Source organism: Lycorma delicatula, chromosome 3 (genome assembly GCF_047948215.1).
Source record: "Lycorma delicatula isolate Av1 chromosome 3, ASM4794821v1, whole genome shotgun sequence".
Taxonomy (NCBI): Eukaryota; Metazoa; Arthropoda; class Insecta; order Hemiptera; family Fulgoridae; genus Lycorma; species Lycorma delicatula.
The window spans coordinates 108,147,816-108,169,987 of record NC_134457.1 but is presented as its reverse complement, the minus strand read 5'-3'; the positions used below and the strand labels follow the sequence as shown (position 1 = coordinate 108,169,987).

The following is a 22,172-nucleotide window of genomic DNA, read 5'->3' as shown; positions in this document are numbered from 1 at the left end:
ACCCATAACGACGAGGTTGAGCTCGGTTTCCGAGCTCACCCTTGTCGATACATTCGTTAAGGGATCAAAGAAGAGAAGAAGAAGAAGAATATGATTAAATTATTTACCTTAAAAAAATTAAGATGTCTTGAAACATTAAATATATATATAGTAACTGTATGTGTAAACATTTGTGTTTAGTAACTATATTATATCTCACTCTCACTCCCATATTGATGTTGAGAGAGATGTTGAGAGAGAGAGAGAGAGAGAGAGAGAGTTTGTTAATCGCGTGCATCATATTTGAATTTAGTTTAATAATAATTGCAGAAACAATTCTTCTCAAAGTAAGGCTTGTACGAGTAATATGGGTTTTGACAACAGAAGACAGGAAATAGTTGAGATAAATGTTACGTTAAAGAAAGTTGGTATCGGGTAGAAAATGTTAGAAATTCCCTCTACAATTAATGTAACTATTTATTAGATAATTAAGTATTTTCTTTTTTTAACTATAGTAGAATAGGGGAATGAATGAAATAAAAATAAATTGACTTTATAAAAGAATGAACAATATTAGCAATTTAATATTAAGCTATTTATGAAATTATTTTTATACATTCAAATAACAGAGAAAAATTATATATAAAAATCAGCAGATATAAAGCAAAAAAATGAAATGTTTCAGATGGTAACTATAATTGAAATATTACGTTGAAAAAACGGAATAGGCCTATTCTAACTAAACAACTTTCCTGTTTAAGTAGTGAAACACAACAGCCGGAATTTAATATAAGGAAAGTATAAATAAAAACCAGATTAAATGAGAGAACGTAGGGATTTATTCTCGTCAGAGATAGATTAAGGAAATAATTTTTTTGTGGTAGGTGGATCCTCACCTCCCACAAAAAAAAAATACAGCCGATGTCATACGGATGTATGACATCGGCTGCTTAGACCATTTTTTCTTTTGGATTTAACTTCCGGGACCACCATTACGTATTACTTCAGAGGATGAGATGAATGAGAATATTTGTAGCGTGTAAAAATGACATGCCTGACCGGGATTCGAACTGGGACGAATGGCCTCTGGACCAATGGAACCTCTGAATGTATGACGAGACGCTACCACTCGCGTCACGGATGCCGACTGCTTGGGCCATTAGCCAAACTTGATCCTCACATAACTAACCGCGAATGTTTAGTTGAAAAAACACAAATGTGTCTCACCAGAGCAGTAACTAGCAGTTATCACCGAAGCAGTAACTATACTTTGTAGAAGGAGAAACAAATCTGTAAAGTTTCTGCAAGTCTGATATTCTCATTTTAGTCGCCTGTTATGACAGGCAAGAGAAATAGCAGGGGATTATTCTATCGCCCCTCACCAACACCAAGAAAAATATAGCAAACAGTAACCCAACAAAACTAAGAAAATAGAATTTTAAACAAGGTATTATTATTTTAAATCGTGACAGTAGATGTTTTAATAACAATTTTTAAAATTAAAGAAAAAATAATCCTTTTTCTACAACCTTAAAACAGTTGTAGATCCATTTTAAGCAATTCACGTTTATTAAATTTAGTAATTTAAATTGATTTTTTTTCCTACATCAATTTAAATTGATTTAATTTCATTTAAATTAAATTAATCTAGATAATATATGAATATAAAAATATTATATAAACAACGATAAGGATATACGTATATTTTGAAGATGTAAGAAATAGTAAAAGTATATGAAAATAAACAATCAAACCACGTATTGGTTATTTCCATTATGAATACAATGGAAATAACCAGCATTCATGGGGCAACACCTGGATGCCGTCAACGGTCACGGATCACGTTCAAAGGGCTATTTGAGTATTACACAGACCTTATTAACGAACCAGAACGGCGCTGGATGGAGTTTCTTATCTAGGTGCTTCTATCTGATTCTTCTTGTACAAGAGCGAAAATAACAGAGAAGTACAAGCGAAACTTACACCTTTAGTACTCATGATACAGCTTATGGACATGAAGGAAGATACCATCACCATAGAAAACATCGCTGTTTCAAAGGAAAAATCGGAAAACAAGCACGTTAGTAGTAATAATGATTTCGTTAGATGTAATAATGACTTACTTCCGGACAAGGACATACACGTCTATATCCTTGTCCGGAATGTCAACATACATCGCAATATCCTAAATTATCCTGTTGTTGTATTTTGTAAATGAAAGAGAAGAAGAATGTTGAGTAATTAAATACAGGTATAATTTTATAAAGAAAGATCTTTTGAAAAAAAGATAACAAAGTACATAAGTACACGTTTTATCACGAAAATGAGCCCATTATGAGGGCTAAGTAAAAAAGCAATTTTATAAATATGCATTAAATCCAAGACGCTACACCTGTAATTTGCATGCCACCTCCATCACACTGCTCTAAAAAAACGCAATTTTATTAAACGAAAGTATACATCATAATTTTAAATATTAAATACAAATATTCTAAGTACGTAGAATTGTTATTTGGAAAAAAAAATCTTATAACTGTCCTTCAATGATTTTTTTTTCATTTTTATTTTAAAGTCTTATACATATCTTATTATTAAAGTCAACTTAAAAATTATTTTTATATGTCATTTCAGAATCATTTACATAAACTCTTGCATTTATACGAAAGGTAAACCTCTAATATCATGCCTAAAGACATGTATAACTGTTTTTTCTTATCCTCCGGGTCCGCAGTCAAGCAATTCTTTCCGCAGAGAATGAGATGACTGTTTAATAACGTGTATGAAAAATGCCATGCCTGACCGGGATTCGAACCCAAGACCTCCGGGTAAAAGGCCGAGATGCTATCACTCGCACCACGGAGGCCGGCATGTATAACTATCTGAGAGAATATTGATTCATAATGACTTCAACGGCATTAAGCTTCACAAGTGACATATCGTAGGTGACAAGATAAATTGTGATGAATCGTAGATCGCTTTAATTCTGCTAATCTTTCAGTCGTTAAAATTTTAATCATTCTTATGCACATGAATGATGAATGCGTCTGTACTTTAATGATTTTCAAATTTGTGAGTGTAATTATTAAAGATAATATGTGAAGGATTTTAGTTACCTACGTATTTCATAATTTATGTTTTTTTATCAAAATTTACTTAAGGTACTAAGTACCCGGCTGTTGTCAAATATTACAGAGGGAGAGTACAACGATCGTCTAAAATCTAACCCCAAGAGACAATTATATTCTTGGAATCTAAAGATCAAAAGTCGAAATTTGTAAATAAGCCCCTCTCACTCGCTCTCTCTCTCTCTCTCTCTGCGTGTGTGTGTGTGTTTGTGCGCGCGTGCGGTTTTATATACGAGTATGTATATGTATATATATCTTTTTTTTTTAAATTGGTACAGTGATTCGTATATTCGGAATATTAATGTTATTTTTAAACTTTGAGGGATATCGCTCAAGAGATTTGAACTCAAACGTAGCTACACCTGAAAGATTTTTAGAAGTTATAATTTTCCCTATCTACTTTAATTATTTCTCATTTTTTCTATGTAAGGCGTTAGCAGCGTGAAACACTTCAAAATCCTTATTTAATGGATGGAGATACTGCACCTTTCCAACTAAAACTACCGGGTTTTTTAATTTTTTAAATATTTTAATGTTTCAGTCTAAGGAATTTAAATTTTTTATTATTTTTCTTCTAAATGAGTCATTATTAAAATGAGAATATTTTTAATCTTTATTACAGAGGAAAAGACTACATTTAAATAAATTTTTAATTAATGATTTTTGTTGAAATAATTCTATATAATGTTATCAAAAGGATTTTAAGCCACATCTAATTATAACTTTGGACAAAGTACCTTAATACAGGGATGATTTATATAAAATTTTACTAGTTTTTAGTGGTTAACAATTCTAAAAATGTTGAATATTTCTATTTTATTTCTATTACAATAGTGGATTTAAGTATTAGTAGTAGTAATGATAATAATAATAAAATAAGAATGGCCATAAATATGAGTAAAAATTATGCACATCTTGATTACGAGAAAAGATGTTAAATTTTATGCATTAAATGCCGGGAATTTTAGTCAGCTTTTATAGATCTCTGAACATTAGACGATTAAGTAAACTGGGTGAATATAATCAACTGAAAGCCAACATCCTTATAGTCAAATTAATTAATACTACGACCCATATATAGTATTTATAACAGTCTTAGAGTGTTTATAACAGTAGTATTTTTACATAGCATTTATAAACGTCATCTTAAGACTAGTTCCTTGACCTTACACAAAAAGTTTTTTAGTTTTGTAAAGAAAATTGAACATTTTTGTTGCATAATGAATTTTTTTTGTTGGAACATTTTTTATTTATTTAACAGATCTTTTGTTCTGAATATGAAGTTGTTTTATATTGAATAAACCTACTCCTATGTTTGAAATTTCCATCATTAAGTTCTAATAGTCATTATTATCAAGCAAGTATCATGAAAATCTGGATTAATTTTTTTAACTAATATATTTATGGGTAAATGATTAGGTACAGCTGTTTATTGCGTCTAGAACAACGTTTTGTAGTAAATGGTAATAGCACAATTGATTATTTCAATGAATAATCTATTTTAAAATGTTATATATGTTGTATCTTTTGACGAAGTAATACTGTTCTGTATTGATACTACTGTCCGTACAAAAAGATATTATAATGCTGAATGAAATGACAGAAGCTATACACTTTGAGAAACCTAATAAAACCGAAATACGTACAGAACATCTAAAGAACAAATTTTTCATCAAGTTTCCTTTACCTGTATTCTCTCTTTTTATTAAATAAACTCATAAGGAAATGCAAAATGATATTTTCTTTTCGTGTTTAGTATGATGTAAAATATATAATAAAATATTTTCTCCAATATTTACATATCGGAAAGATTGACGATTGAAATTAGATTATAAAAAAAAATTTAATTAAAATCCTACAAAGATTAGAATATATACTGAACTTCAAATCTTTCTAATCATGTGAGTGGTGTAATAATCCAGGATCGTCCAGATAAAAAAGTACAGCATTTTTTGTATGCATCCTTTTGTAATAAAATAATAAAAATGATCTTAATTATTGTTATACCTTAACCAGAATCTAATGGTTATTAAAACCCAGAAATAAAAGTGGATGGTTGAAAGAGATTAAAAATTGGAAACATTTAATACAACCGAGATGGCTACAGCTAGATCTGCAGACTTTTCCAACTGAAAGGATTTTAAACTTTACGTCAACCGGACGTACCTAATCCCTAATATCTCTTTAATTCTAAGTAACAGTACATTTCTACATTATTCAAACGAAATAAAATTATTTTGTTGGATACCCTGTTTGAAAAAGGATGTGGTGAAGTGAGATCGTTTTACTTTCATTATGATATGAATGTTTTACCGTAAGAACTTGATATCACCTCGTCTAATCGAATTTTTATATCTCAGTTGATAATATATTAAATATTTCGACTGATTTAAAGAAAATTAGAAGAAGCAAACAAAACAGTATAAACCATTTTTTTTTCTTTAAAATTTATTTTACCTCAAAGATTATTAGTTCAAATTAACATAATAAAATTTGAACTTTCAAATAAACCTTTTTCCCATATCAAATTAATTTACTACAACGATAATTTTTTTATGAAATAAAAAATAGTTATATAGAAATAAAAATGTAGCATGTGACGTTATTTAACTGTACATTAATTAAAAAGAGAATATTTAATTATAAAAGTTCAACTGTAATGAGACGGTTGCTGAAGAGGGGATGTTCCTAAATTTTCTTTCCCTATTTAGATATATCAATTATGTAACTTGTACAATATAATCCATCTTCAGAACTTTTACTCTGTATTTTGTACTCGACAATATGTTAGAAGATATCTTGAAAACTATACATTTATTAATAAAGTAACTTTTAACCTGAAATGTTTTTAAAATTTAAGTTAGAAGAATGTGTAGTAGTTTTAAATGTATTGTGATTACAGTTCACAGTTCTTGATTTTGCTCTAGAATTTAACTTTATGGGCTGTAGTGCTGTTATTTCATATACACCTGATATGATTTTGATGTTAGAAAGAAATTAAACATTTATTGAATCAACTTTATGTAAGATTTGCACATTACTGGATCGGTGTTCAGAACGAATCCTTTTTAGAATAAAAAAATACTCCATATTCTTAATCACTAACGGAAAAATTGACTTAAGATTTCTTTTTTTGTAAAATTTACCAGAAATTAATACGTTATACTAGTAAAAATTTTATGTTTTTACCGATTTTTCGAAGAAAAGTACGGTATTATGTTAGTTCACACGGTGGGATTGGTCTGTGTAATTGAATTTTCTTTATGTTTTGAGGTATCAGGAGTAACAAAATACCATTTACTTAAATTGGAGTTTCCTTGTATATTTATAGGCTTACGTATACAATTTTGTGACTAAAAAAATTTCCAGAACTACTTATATATTCTCTAGTAGTAGTATCTGAAGTGTGCATTTAAATAATTCATAAGATTGATGAAGAGTAATTCTTGAGTTACGATCGATTTATGGTCAAAAAATTTGAGAACTGGTTAAAAGCGTGGTTTGTTATTTTGCTGTATGATGGAATGTTGACGCTTCTTTATCTGCAGTATCTATTGTTAGCAATATTAAACCAATAAAGAAAAAATATTAAAACCGTACAATATATTCTCGTATATATACAGTGTATCACGAAGTTTTCCCGTTACTTTCATAACCTATTTTACTCTTGAAAATAATGGAAAAACTACACATAAATATATTTACTAAAATGCTTCGTTCGGGAGTTATGGCTAATACAAATTTCCCTCAGTTTTCAGCTATCGATGAAATGAGGTCGTACTGAAATTTTTAGAACATTAATTAAGGGACAAATTTATTGATTTCTTATGGTGTTTGACCTCATAAATCGAATAAAATAGGTTCCAAAATCGTATCTGTAGTAGTTTTAGAGATATCCGGGGTGAAAACCAATAAATTGGTTTAAATTGGAAAATTTCAATACCATCTCATTTCACCGTGATAGCTGAAATCAGAGCGAAATATTTCAGTAGCCGTAACTTCCAAACGAAGCGTTTTAGGACATAGGTTTATATGAATTTTTTTACAATATTTTCACGAGTTGAGTAGGTTATGAAAGTCCCGGGAGAACATCGTGATACAGTCTGTATGTATATATATATATATATATTTGTTTATTTATGTTTATGTGTAAAATTTGTGGCACGAAAATCTCCGGAACTACTTGATCAATTTCATTCAAATTTAGATATGCTGTAGTAATCTTATCTGAAGTTCTGCATGTGAGAATTTGATGTAGATTGGTTGAGTCGTTCTTCAGTTACGCTCAATTAAATTTCAATAACAGACGACATAATCTCAATTTAAGGTTATTTTGACTTTGTATTGGTGTATTTTTCATACGCGCTAAAACAGTCAGTTACAGTGGTGTGCGAGTTTAAATTTGATGGTTGTATTTTGGGTCTACTCGTTATTTTTTTTTTTTAATTATTTCAACAAATTTCGGTTATAACAATTTAATTTTGTTATAAACAGAAAATATAATTTAATATTAATTTTTTTTAAATTATACAGATTTTAGTTTCTCATTTAATTTATATTTTGTATATTTCTTGTTCTAAAGTTACACAAAATAAAATAACGAAAAGTCGGTTTTCTTGAATCAAACTATGCGATATTTTTTTTTTTTTTTTTTAATGACTGAAAAACTTAAAATACTGAATACATTTACATGAATATGAAATATCCTCGTTAAATTACATATAGTACACTAATATTGTTACTATAGGCATAGGTACGGCTGTTGTGTAACAATCAGTTTATTAATTTAAATTGGATTGTTATTAAAACAGCTTTGTGAATCATTTAAGATTTTAATTCTTTTTTACTTACAATATATCTAACTGTACGGTTACAGCAAAGTTTTTTCACATTATGTTTTACTTTATTTCATTCCATTTAATCCTACTTCAATTTCATGTTAAATTAAATTGGACTTCTGTTATACTATATACCTTTCACGTGTTGTTTAAAATAAAATGTAATATTTGCACACACATAAATATGTATATATATATATATATATATATATATATATATATATATATATATATATTGTGTGTGTGAATTAAAAGAGATAAATGTACGAGTATAACGTAATAAAACAAGTATTATATTTCAGTAAAAATGTATGAGACGTCAGAAAAAATAAATGTTAAAATACAGAGTACGTCTTGTTTCATATCATTTCTTTTAAAATTAAAATCTCAGAGTTAATGTACGGATTTAATTATTCAAGTTAATTAATTAAACAGGTGATTTAATTTTTAGTTTGTTATTCCATGTTAAGAAGAAAGAAAAAAATAAATTCTCATATATTTGCATGCACCACATCAACTGACTTTATTAAAAAAATTCTAAAACGGAATTTTCAATTTCATTATATGTTTTTTAAGCATTAATATTATAAGAGCATACAAACAAAGTTAAATAAAAAATTAGTTTTTATTTGGATTAGTTTCTTCTTTTTTAACATAGAATAAAGAGAATTTAGCTACAACTTTGTACCTAAATTAATAATATAATTCTAATTAAGTTAATTTATTTAATTAAATCGTTTTAAAGCAATAAATGAAAGTATAATTATAAAGATAAACTTAACCAGGAATCGAACCCTTTCAAATAGGAAGCCAGAAGGGAATAAATTAACAATATGAATTCACCGTCTACAGTACAGTACTTTAATGATAATAAAAATATTTTATTGTTCATGAAAGAAAGTAAAATAGTTGCATGAATTAAGAATCAATGCTACCTTTGATTTCACAACCTATTTTTGATTTTCTGGTATTAACATTCATCTTAAAATTTAATTCTTATCTCGGCGATTATTACAATAAATTGAGAATTATCTTTACAGTCTTATATTAAAAAAAATTATTCATTACTTTCTTCCTACAAAAAAAGATTAAAAAAGAAATTTGTAAATTTTTAGAAATCCAAATTCTTTTTGTTTGTGAAACTGTTTTTTAATTTTTTAGATTGAGGAAAACATTTTACGTTCTTCCTATGCGGCCCATGAATTAGGAAATATTTTAAATATTATTGATCTTAACAATTACAAAATGAATAGTAGAATGTACAGTCCACAAATTTCTTTTGTAAAAGAAACATCTATCTTATTAGTATGTATTCGAAAATATATTCTCAAAATAAGAATGTAGAAAGATTTCAATTCTTAATAAATTATAGATTGTTAAAAATGGTTGTTGCTTATTTCAACTTTACTAAAGACATTTATACTAGCCGTCCTACATAAAGTAGATAAAAGATAATAAAGCCCATAGAAAATTCAATAAAAATGGAATCAGATAGAAATGAATACTAACTGAAAATCAAAGACAACAAATTTAAGCAGAATAATATTAGTTGATTCAAAAATATTGAAGTAGAAAATTATTAAAAAAAAAGTTTTTATTATTCCTAGAGTACGATGCAATCGGTTCAACGAATGAACAATAAGCAACCTCCCACGGCCCAATGAGATAAGAACAATATGTAAGACATGTAAATGAGGTGTACTCTTGTATAGACTCGGTCCGACCAATTCTTAGACGTGTGGTTAACTTTACTCCAACAAAGTTTTCCCCGGACGCGGTACTGGTGGTGTAGGATCTTCCGCCACTGTCACTAGGGGTAAAGAAAGAAAGAACTTCGCGGACGGTTGCTCTAAGGCAGAAGCAAGGGAAGTGCTCCTAAGTACTGGCAGGAAATGTGGGACCTGTTAAGCCGGGGTAGATGGACGCACAGGCTCATTCCTGACATGGAAATGGGTGCACAGGAAACATGGGGAGATAGATTTCTGGAAGGACCAGTGTCTCAAGGGATACGGGGGGTGAGGGGATAGCCCGTGCATTTTGATGGTGGGGCCCTCCAGGTCGTCACTACTGATGAAGTGTTTGGGACTTCTCGATCCAACCGCTCCCTGAATCTTCGACAAGCACGTTGTTTGGCATTACCTATTGGTATGAGGATACAGTAGAGCGGCCTGTCTTCTACATCTCCCAGAATGCGATGTATGTAAAGAGTAGAGGATACAGATCCTGTCCAGCAGAAGGATCAAGTATGTATGGAGAAGTCCGGGAAGGGACAACTTGTATACGGAGGTGGTAGGGGTACTCGGATTGCTGCCATCGATGAGGTATATGAGACTCCGATCCGGTTTTTAGGTGACCCGTATGGTGAACAACGCGTCCCGAGTTGATGCCATCGAGGCGGGTACTGGGGCGTGTTGTTTCATAAGGAGAGTTTTTTTAGTAAGTCCTCATCTCTGACGGGAAACTCACACACCCAGTAGTGTGCGGGCTGCAGGGCGTCTGGGTGCAGATTTTTCCTCCTGCTGCGCAAAAAAAAAACTAGCTAAGTACATCGGTATGCACTTTCTAGTATTCAAATTTACACAATAGCAACTAACGTTTACTAGAATTTCAACCTCAAAACTTCGACTTTGAAAATCATCTGTTAAACAACCACTATTAACAAGTTAGCAACTTTGTGCATTTTGTTTTTGCATACTAAATTTACTTTTTCGACTCCTAATAGGAAAAAATTAAACAGCATACATAATCAGAAATGAAAATTGGTACCGACCAAATTTAAGGGTTATTAGTTATTACAAGATATCATTCGGTTTTTTTACTTTTTAAAATGTATTTATTGAAATATCAATTCCAAAAATAAAAGTATGAAACTCTAGAGGCGATAGGAATTGTTGAATTTTACTCAATTTATACTTTACTGCTGAAAGTCATATCCACATTTATTTCCGTCCAAACGTCAGGAGCAAACATTTATCAATATCTAATGGATTTAATTTAATGAAGAGCTAACGGCAACATCTAAAAATAAAAATGTTTTAAATTTAATAACAGTTTAAAGATAATGATAATTCTAACAGCACAACCTTAAAGTTATAAAATTCGTTTTTCAATGGAATGATTAACTGGTTACCTATATTCATTACTCGTAGTACTTTTATAAAATTTTGGAAAATATTAAATTTAATTTTAATTCTTACGATGAAACACAAATGACAGTTTAGAGTTAATTATTTATCTGCAAACTTCACCATTGTTAAGAAATTGTTTTTGAAATAAATAATCTGTAGATGATTTCCTCTTGGAGTTATTATCTTCAAGGTGCATATATTATATTTATAAGAAAAAGCAGATGTGGATACCACACGGCTTCCACAGAAGTCACGCTGAAACTAGTCAAATGGATATCTCCGATAAAATCTGAAAACCGAAATTTGTCGCGATCACAATACTTCCTTTACTTCGTACAAGGAAGTAAAACGTAAAACCAAATAATATTTATCTTATGTTTTAATCTACAAGTTCATTTTATTATTTAAATATGCATATCGATGGTAAATTATTTCATCTTCAGGTTAAATTATAAAGTTGAGTGTGGATACTCAGACCGAGAGGTTGAAGTAGACTAGCTCCGCGGAAAATTTTTTTTTGTACGGGTTATTAAGGTTTTTTCATCGGAAAAGTAGGTCGGTTTATTGTGTTAAGATTACTGGACAATTGTTTAAAATTTTACGATTTTTGGTTCACGGATTACTTTTTTATAACGTTTTTTCGATTTTAAAGTCATTTGGCTTATAGAAACAACAGGTGTCGGAATAAAGTGTTTTTTGGACAGGAAATTCTTGGTGTCAGGCTTCGGAAGTAGACAGGACTACAAAAGGAAGGTGTCATAAAGTAGTATGTAAAATTTTATGAGTATTGACCAACGGATAAATTTTTAATTAAGTTTTTTGGTTATACATATAGTTAGTTTATTGCTGTAAGTTATTCAGTGTAAAATATTCTAAGTCGATTGGCAGGACAATACAGGCCTGCCAAAAGTAGTAAACAACCACTTAGAAAATTTTTCGTTGTTTTACTGTAAGACTAGAGAATTATTCTCTCAAATCGTCTAGTTATTAGGGAAACTTTAATCCCTAATAACTTTTGACTGGGTGGACCTAGAGAAAAATCCTCCCGGTTCTGCACGAATCAGAAGATTTCACATATTTTGACGCCATAAAAAAATTTTGGTCAATTTTGGAAGTCAAATTCCCTAGTAATTTTGGGAATTTTGATCTCTTATAACTCTTGAACGGGTGGACCTAGAAGAAAATCCTACCGGTTCTGAACGAATCAGAAGATTACGCATCTTTTGGAGCCCCAAAAATTTTAAGGAAAAAAAATAGTCTCAAGGAAAAAAATGTGTAATATATATATATATATATATGTGTGTGCTTTAAAGAATTATATAAATAAAAATTTGACATACTGACCAAATCTTTTAATCCCAAGCCTCCTGGACCTTAAATTTTTAACAAATTTTCCTTCTGCGAGGTAAGATTTCTGACCGTGACCAAAAATTGGGATTGCCTGAAATTAAAAGTTTGAGCTATAGAATATATTAGGCAAAGATAATGAGATTAAACTTTATTGGTGCAACCGAGCGGAAAAGAACCATCCCAAAAATTTAATACACATAATATCATTTCCGGTCATTCAGTATAACCTGTGTATCTCATATTTTCTTTTGTAAGGTATTGTTCATTTATTTCATGACACAAAAAATGAAAATATTTAACGGATCATATTCAGTTTTTACTTGGTTACAAACAGCTAACAGATCAGTCAGTAAGTTTACTAAATTATTTATTAATAATAATTAATTTATAAAATTAATATACATATTAAAGTAAATGCGTATGAGCAGATTAAGAACAAATATTTTAACCGTAAATCAAGTAATTAATAAGTTTGACAAATATGCTAAGTATAAAGCCATTTTGAACAAATTGTTTTAAGCTAATTTTGACAACTTTTTCGTTATTTCTGTGAACACTAGATACGGATTAACAGTTTTTCTTCAGTGATACTCATATTCCTTTATAAGACAGACAACTGTAGATTATTATTTGAATATCGATAAACGGATGATAGTTCTGTGTCTGAAAGAGAAAATGGAATCTTTTTGAGTTTATAATAGATAACATTTTTAATTCTGTTAATTTCTTCCCATATGCAAGTACAAGGAGTCTTATCCAAAAAAATTAATGGCAGCTTGAAAATGTTTATCTCAATATTTCTTGGCCAGAATAAATTCAAAAAACTTTCATAAATTTTGTGATTTTTAAATGGTAAAATGTAGAGTTCCATGAATTTTGAAATTTGTTGATTTAAGGGTAATGAATAAGATTTCATACATATTTATTATTTTTCATTAAATATTACTTTAAATTTTAACATGTAATTTACTTGCTGATCATAATGGTTTTGCAACAAGTTAATGTGCTGGATGTTTAAGGGTATTTGTTTTGTGTCTGGATGCTCACGTGCCAACATAACGTACAGTTTCAATACAACATTATAAGTTCAGTTACAATACGTATACAACATATTATATTAATAAACAATTTTAAAGAGATTTTAATGTATGTTAATAATTTATAACTTTGCAAAATCAGTTATAGTAACAATTTTCAGAAAAGTTGAACTCCTCAAAACACTTGAGCTGTAACAAATAATTGTAAAAAAAAATTTAACTCACAGATTGATATTATATTAAGGACGAATTAAGAATCAGAGTTATAAGCCAAGGTATATAAAACTATCCTACCCTCAGTTATCACTGGTGTAAAAGGAAGCTACCGTTAAAAGAAAAACCTAAGAAAAACCTTTTACTTTTCTTGATGTTAACAGTTCACTTTTCTTCGATATTATCAAAAAATTTATTCTTATATTTATTTAGACTAATATATATATATATATATATATGTTAAGCATAATAAAAAATAAGAAAATCATGAAAAAGAATTTTATATTATGCAAATAATTAATTATATATTAAATTATCGTTGCAAAGCTCATAATTATTCGATGGAAGAAATACTCTCATACTATTAAAAATATCTGGAAATTTTAAAATATAACAAAATTTTTAATTTTTGTAATTTTATTTTTATAAAATGTAAAATAATTTGAAGTAGTCATTGGAATTTATATAAATATATATATTAAATATAAAATGTATACATTGTATTTATATACACATATAATATATATTAAAATATATTTTTCTCACAATCTTGAACGTAATAAGTACAAAATAGGAAGTAAAGAGAGGAAAACTAAAAGGTAGGAAAGATTTTTAAGTGGTTCGAAGAACGAATGATATTTTCAAGTACGAAGAAGGGATAATAAATTTAGCAAGTTTAATAAAAATTTCCATCACATTCGTAAAAGAAACCATCATCTGCTTTATACTAGTAAAAAGGATTATGTGGGATCATTACGATAGACGAAATTGATGTGATCGGATGGAAATCATATCCTTTAAGAGTGGTAGTAATAGTAGGAGGAGATTAAAGTTGGAGCAGACAGAGCGAAAAGAAAAGCTACTATTAGAGAATAGGTATTATGCATGTAGTAGACGCGCGCGCGCGCGCGCACACACACACACACACACACACACACACACACACACACAAAAACTTAATAAAAGATTGAAGATGTAGTTCTTAACTAGGGAGGAGAACAGTGTTAAAGGAGTACTTTCCCAAAGGACAACAGTCACGTTTAATACAGCGGAAGACATCATGCACGACGTGTGACGTCATACAAGCCTCCTCTCAATGAAGGTGTAGTTGTCAGTAACACCATCTGCTGGAGTGTAGAAATATAGTGAAATAGTGAAAGAGGTCTCAAAAGAGAATACATAATGTGAATCTTACTTGCCAAAAGAAAACGATAATGAAAAGTTTTCTACATGCACATACACATTTTATTCTTATAAACCCGTTTTTTTTTTTTCATTTTATAGCATTTTAAACAAATTTATAAAATTATTTTCTTATGATCTTTTTGTCTTTTTTTTCATTTCAAAGTAATAAATTTATAAGTACGTATTTTATCCACGAATAACTAATTAAAGATCTATATAAAAGATCAAAAGTTAGATAACTCTAATGAAGTAAAAATTAAATTTGCTTAAAGTATTTTAAGAAATTACAATGTTCTACTTTGAAAATATATTAACTTAAATTCTATAAGATAAATCTGTCCATTTACAATCTTTGAATAATACACCTAAGTTTTCTTTTTCAATACGATTCGTTTTCTGTTTCATACTGTGCATAAAAATCTAAAAAATTTGTTCATACTCCATGATACACTGTTTTACATACAAATATAGAAAATTAGCCAGTTATCATATGCAATACATAAAAATTCATCCAATGAATTTTAAATGGAGGTTTTTTTTCGGATTAAATCCAAAGTTCTTTCCCACCAACGTTGATGCGTTTTTTTTTAATGAATACTAATGATCTTCATATGTGCCAAAAAGAACAACATTAAAGTTGTTCTTTCCCATCTTACGCTGTAATAAAGTTAAATGTTTGGGCAATAGTTGGGGATATTATTACCGTTGCCAGACATCATAATTTATTTAATCCATACTCTGGTTTAAAGGTTCGAATTTAATAAAAGAAACAGCAAACTTTTTGTACTTTCACTACAAATTCTTTATAGGACTAAATTTAGCTAGAGAATTAAAATTTTGCTTCAAAATTAAAAAAAAGACTACTGTTAGATAAATAAAAATAAAAGAGTAAATGTCTATAAGCCTGCAGTTAACAACTTAAAATTATTTTATGTAAAAAAAATTGTTCAATTTTATGAAAGATGGTTGAGATATTTTAAGTTTTTGAAGTGATTTTTAATGTTTTTGCATTATATTTAATATAAGTGAATATATTTGCAGCTACAGCAACCACAATAATTAATATCCATTTATAATACCGTATATTATTCAAAGTTATGTCGCCCCTCTACGTTTATATTCTCAAAACGTTATTCTTCGAGTATTTCGTTTAATAATTTTTAAATTGTTGGTGATAATTTCTTATTTAGATTTATATAGTTTTTGTCTCCAAATCAAAAGCACATCGATATGAAATCAGGTTTAGAAAATTACATTGCCTCGATTTCATTCTTAGTAATACTTTTTATGACATACTTATCAGTAATATTCCTAATGATTTCAAACATGAGTAGAGATGGAATTTATGCGGCCATTTCAAAATTACAGCTGTAGTAAAATTTTTCCTTCACATCAGTTCAGAAAGCATTTTTAAAATGTTAGAACACCTGTATTTATGGTTTAAGGTAAATGTATTTCTGATTTATTTTATTGGCACAGAGAGAGAGAGAACATAATGGTGGACTATTCTTTGAAAATCTCACCAACATCTAAAACTCTTCAAACGATGGAAGTCTAACACTGAGATGAAGAAAACAAGCCATTACAGGAAGGATACAAAAGAGTAAAATGTATTTGTATTCTCTTCGGGTATTAACGCTACAACAGGTAAAAATAGTTATTTTAAAATAATTTCAGTGTTTTATATGAATTGCAATAGCTATTTACAGATATGTATGAAAATTACTTGGAACTTCAATTTACCAACAAATAGGGCAAAAATGTACGCCTTCCACGGATAAATTTAATGCCGTATGATATGAATTTGTCTTATTTCTTTAAGGAAAGGCAATCCCTTAATGGTAGTCTTTTGTATGATAATAAACAAAGCAGAGCCACAAAAAAAATATCCGTGAGAAATAACATATTTCTCACAGTCTGTATTTAATCATGGACAAGTGTAGCTTTATCACCGGCACAATTATTTTAAGGAGTTAAAACCAACAGCCCTAAGGTTATGTAGGAATTGGACTTATAAGAAGTACAAAAAGTATTTTAATAAAAAAAAATTCAGCCTCGTAATAATGAAATGTGCGAATTTATTCATATAAGTAATGATAAATTTTTTTTTAAATAATATTTTTAATAAATATATATTTCTAATACATATTTTTGGTATTTATTTCCTCAAAATTTATTTTAAATTCTAGAATGAATAGCACGACCAAAATGGCTAAACTCACAAATAATAAATACACTTTCCACGATTAAATTTAATTGTTCAATGTTGTTTTTTTTTTAGTTTTTTTTTATAAAATGTTAATTAATTATTGATGAATGAACTGATTTTAACTGTTTCATTCTAATATATTCGAATGGCTGAACATTTAAAGAAAGTATTTGCAAATCGTTTAATCCTCTGGAAAAAATAATTGAATGAGATAGATAAAATTAGATACTTCTCTCTATCAACATACTGAAAACTATTATTTGACCCTTCTACTAAATAATGTTTCCGACTGATTTAAATCCATTTCCAAATAAAGGAAGAATTAAAAAAATAGCTAGCAATCAGTCCAATCGAAACTAAGTAAATTTATACTTAATATTTAAAATGAATCATTTGATACGAATACGCTTTTATTTAATCCAAATATTATATAAAACTATATTAATAAGTTTTTAAGAGTAAAGCTACCAGTGATTCATTCAACATCTTGGAAATATTATTCTTCATGAGTGTATTTGTAATCGTTTTTATGACTTATTCTTACTCGAAATATATTAAATGAATAAAGGAAATTTAAAAAATGAATGTAGGCATTTAAGTGTTCCTAATTGGATAAAAACAGGAGGGTAGAGTATTTGATCGGGTGATCAGGCTGCATGTAGGAATGCACGTTCATTGTATCTTAACCACCTGAACGAAAATACGATTTTGACAGGAGTTTAACCGGTATCTAAAAATTATCCAGTGTCCTAATAATTAGTCGATTATAATATAACAGCTACACAAGTTAACTGCTGGAAAATGTGATAAAACAGCGTTTTTTTTGATAATCCAATTCAAATCATTAATATGGTGCAAATTTTATTTAAAAGCAAATCTATTGGTTTTTTTTTTTTTAATTTATTTTCTGTGCATAAAGATTTATGGCAGATACGCGATTATTCTGCATACATTTCGTATTTGTTCTTTTGGTTAAACAATACAATAAAAATGTATCGGTATTCAGTTAATATATTTTTTTCTTGACTTGTATTACTTTTAAACGTTTTACAATTTGAAAAATTATACATTTGACATTAAAAAAAGAAACATTCTTTAATTACTTTACCACATTTGAATTGATCTCTCTGACTATTCGTATTAGATTTAAGTTCTAAATATTATGTACTGAATACCGAGAAAGGTTTTACTGGAAAATAGATAAAATCAAATAAGAATATGAAATATCGATCGGTTGCTGGAGTCAGCGTTTTCATAATTCGAGAATGAAAGATCAAACGATGCAAGGTAAGGTTAGCGTTTGAGGATAGATGGTTGGAAAATGAGTCTGTTAAATAAAGCTTCTTTATTCTTCTTTAGATTTTGAATCCCCTTCACCTTTTATAAAAATACATCCTTCCAGCTCAGTCGTTGTCCTTTGTTCTTAAATGTTTCAGAAGAGAGTGGATGAGGCAGTCGGTTCGCTTTGATTAACTTGAACCTCATTTTTATTAGACTCGCTGTGGTGAGATGAAGTTGAAAGTGAAGATAGGAAGCTATAAAACACTAAATTGTTTCAGGTTAATTTGACGTTCTTCAGTATTTGTAGCTTTCAAAATGAAATGCTGCTTGCTAATCGTTTGTCTAAATCATTTCTACAAGAATCTCAGCCGTAACTTAATTAAGGCGTAAAATTAAGTACAGATTTATTCTTTCTTTTTCTTTTTTGAATTATTTAATTTTCATTAAACTTAGAATATAGATTAACCCAAACAATGCAATCTCCACCTATACGTTGCTTTTCCTTCCTCAGTTTAAATATGTCATAAAATTGGTATTCTGTAGTGATAAAAAGACACTATCCTAGCCTTCTCCTTAATTAAAAGATAAATCCAAGTTAAAAAAAGTATATGATATTTAGCAACTGAAAATGCGGAATCAGATTACAATTTGATCGATCGGATTAGACAAGACTTAGTTCTTAACTATTCCATACAGAATGATATCAGTATATCACGCATTATTTCCAACCAAAAGCAGTACATTAGTTGCTTCTATCTGTCTCACTAAACCAAATCGTGGCACTAACGAATGTAAAACATCTGTTGAATAAGTAGCAGAATTGTCCGTGTCCCGGCTACCTGGGTGGGACTTTGTTTCTACCGAGGTAGCTTGAGGCGATGGCGTTCATTATTCAAACAATCCCTGTGGTGTAAAGAATAAAGATTTCACTGGTAGCGCGGAGTTTAAAAACAATTTGATAGGCTTAAAAAGCTGGAAAATCAGTTAATTTAATCCGGTGAAGAAAGTAACGATAAACAATTTCCTTTAGAAAACAGAATTTGGAAAAGGCTATGCTATTTTCGAAAACTACTATATCATGAGAGATTCCGTATAGCTGAACGGTTATACACTACGAATGTATAACAATATGAAATAGCGACAAATACATTAATGATGGAAAACATTTTTATAAGCTAATTTATAACCACAGTTTCGAACGATTAACTTTCTTATGAGAACAGATACGTTGCCAATTAGTGAATAACAAGTTCACAACTTGAAACCCCGCAAAAAAGATTATTTACAAAGTTGTTTATATGTTCATTCTTAACTTTCTTATTTCTTAATGTATTTTATTATATTAATTTCACAAAAGTACAAGAATTAACCTTAGATAGAAAAAACTGAAAATATTTAACGTATGTGAAATTTAGGAACTGCATTTTATTAAAAGACCAGAATAGTATCTAGGAAAATGAAGATTGATTTTTAAAAAGGAAAAAATCATCCGGTGAACTAAATTTTATATTCTGCAGAGTACTTCATACGTTAATTTTACCTAAGTTACGTAATTATTATTGTGTACTATTCTTTCGGTTTTAGATAGAACCAAAATAACTGAAAGTGTAAGAACGTTATACTAGTACTACATAGATATCTGCGACATGACATAAACGGTTTTAGTAATGCATGTTACGCATGCTTTAGGATTTTTATTTACATGTTATTTTTTTCCTAAAAAACTAAATTCCTAAATTTACATGCTAGTAGATTTCCCTAATTTTTTCGTCGGGGTAGCCACATCTGCATTAAAAATCAACCAACCTTACTTGGTTCACTGCGAGGTAGATCACGTTGTTTGAATGAAACGTCCTTCAAACAACTAACAGTAAGGTTAAACCAAATAATATCCATTTAAAAATGAATTAGAAACCTATTTTGTGGTAAAAAAATAGCGATAACATATTTCTGTAGTCTCTGAAGGGGTTCACAATGTTGCAGTTCTTTAAGGTATAATTTCTTAAATGATATAATTAATGTTCATCGTTTGATTCAAGAAATACACGGTTTATTGGTGAAGGGGGAGAGATCTTCTCAACTAGATTCTCTCTTTCAGTCATCGGTAAAGAAGAGAAAAATGGTAAGTCGTTGACCAATTGCCCCTATTACTTCTAAATAAATGTATAACGATTCATCCGCTGCGGTATGGTAGCTTCTAATGAGATAATTTTCAAGACGGACCGGGTGCTATATGGTCTAAAAAATAATCGCAGAAAAGTAGTTATTTTAATGATGCAGCTGAATTCAATAAAAATATTTTAAAAAACAACAAACTGCATACAAAAATGAATTGACCAAAAAAAATTTTTAGAACAGGAAAACAGCATTATTTCGGAATGCCAAGGAACAATACTGACAAAACATGCCTACTATTTCTGGAGGAAGAGTGTTTTAGAAATAAGAAAAAACTACTAAAAAAAGATCATAACTTTAACGTTATCGAGGCTACGTCTATAAAACCAGCCTCTTTCCTCGGAAACTCTATAGAAAAAACAAAGCTCTCCAGCGGGCGTTCATAAAGCGAACAATAACTACAATTTCGGATACTAGAGTAAGCCAAAAAGAAACAATGAAATTAGCATAAATGAAAATTTGGCTTGATATAAATACAGAAATAAGAATTCAGCCTTTGCTCAAAACTACCTGGTCGTAAAATAAGTAAACACCAAAAGTTTAAAAAGTCCCCATTAAACAAGAATTAGATCATTGGAAAATTTAATGACTAACAATTACAGTGAAAATTCATCGATTGATTATTATCAAAGAGGATCTAAATTTAATTAAAAATATAAACTTATTAAAAATATTTGTGTAATACAAAAATTATCCTAAATTAAAAATCATATGAACTATTTCATCCAAATTTTATTTAACGCAGCAAGTGTCACTATAACTGTAGAATACTCACGCTACCTTTAATATTCCTTGAGATATATATTTATCAACCATAAATATAAGCGAGCATGTTTTAGGGTATGGGAGCAATCCAGATGTAGATTTTAAATTGTTTAAATTGTTTGAAGCTACCGTTCCATTTTCGACAAGGACGGGCTAAATAGAAATTGTATTATTTTTTAACAGACATAATTATTTTTTCTATAAAAAAAGATACACGAATTATGTTTGTAGTATTTTGTAAGCATTTTTAATTTCTTATTAGTTATTACTTTAAGAGTTTTTTTATTGTTGTTGAAATATATGTTTATATAATATAATGGTCCCCTACAACTATTAGTGATAACTGTAATTATAAAAAAATCTATCTAAATTTAGATTTTTATTTATTTTTTCAAATGATTTATGAAAGTGTTTTATTTACGAATCTATATATTGATCTATTTAACACAATCTCTATTCGCCATACCTCTATTTGTGTTTAATTAATGCCAAAACACTAAACCGATAAAGGTGTTGAAAAAGTAACCATTAGCATAAAAATAGTCAAAGTTAAACAACTCATTTGGAATGAGAAAAATTGAGACAAATACAACAATTTCCAGCGGAATCAGCAGAGTGTTACCCTTTTATAGTTGGGTTTTAAAGAGTTTTGGACTATTTTACGAATTTTCTACTTTAAATAATTAAAACTGTTAAAACTATACTATCGTTTTTAATCAAACATTGGGTTTATTTTTAATTTACAAACAACACAGACAAACAAATGATCTTTTTACAAGTTTTCCTAAGTAATGTGTATTATTTTTATCATCAAATCTGTTTTACTTTTTTATTTTATGGTTTATACCTAAAATATACATCATAGTTTACAGCTGTGCGTTTTCTAC

General features: G+C 29.0%; 1 protein-coding gene across 1 annotated transcript in view; it reads right to left on the bottom strand.

Annotated features, from left to right (window-relative positions):
• LOC142320960 (zwei Ig domain protein zig-8-like) overlaps positions 1–22,172 on the bottom strand; it is a 970,121-nt gene that overhangs the window by 653,937 nt on the left and 294,012 nt on the right. The window contains exon 4 of the mRNA XM_075358949.1: positions 12,415–12,511. The gene's annotated coding sequence lies outside the window, so the exon portion shown is untranslated. The remainder of the gene's footprint in view (positions 1–12,414; positions 12,512–22,172) is intronic.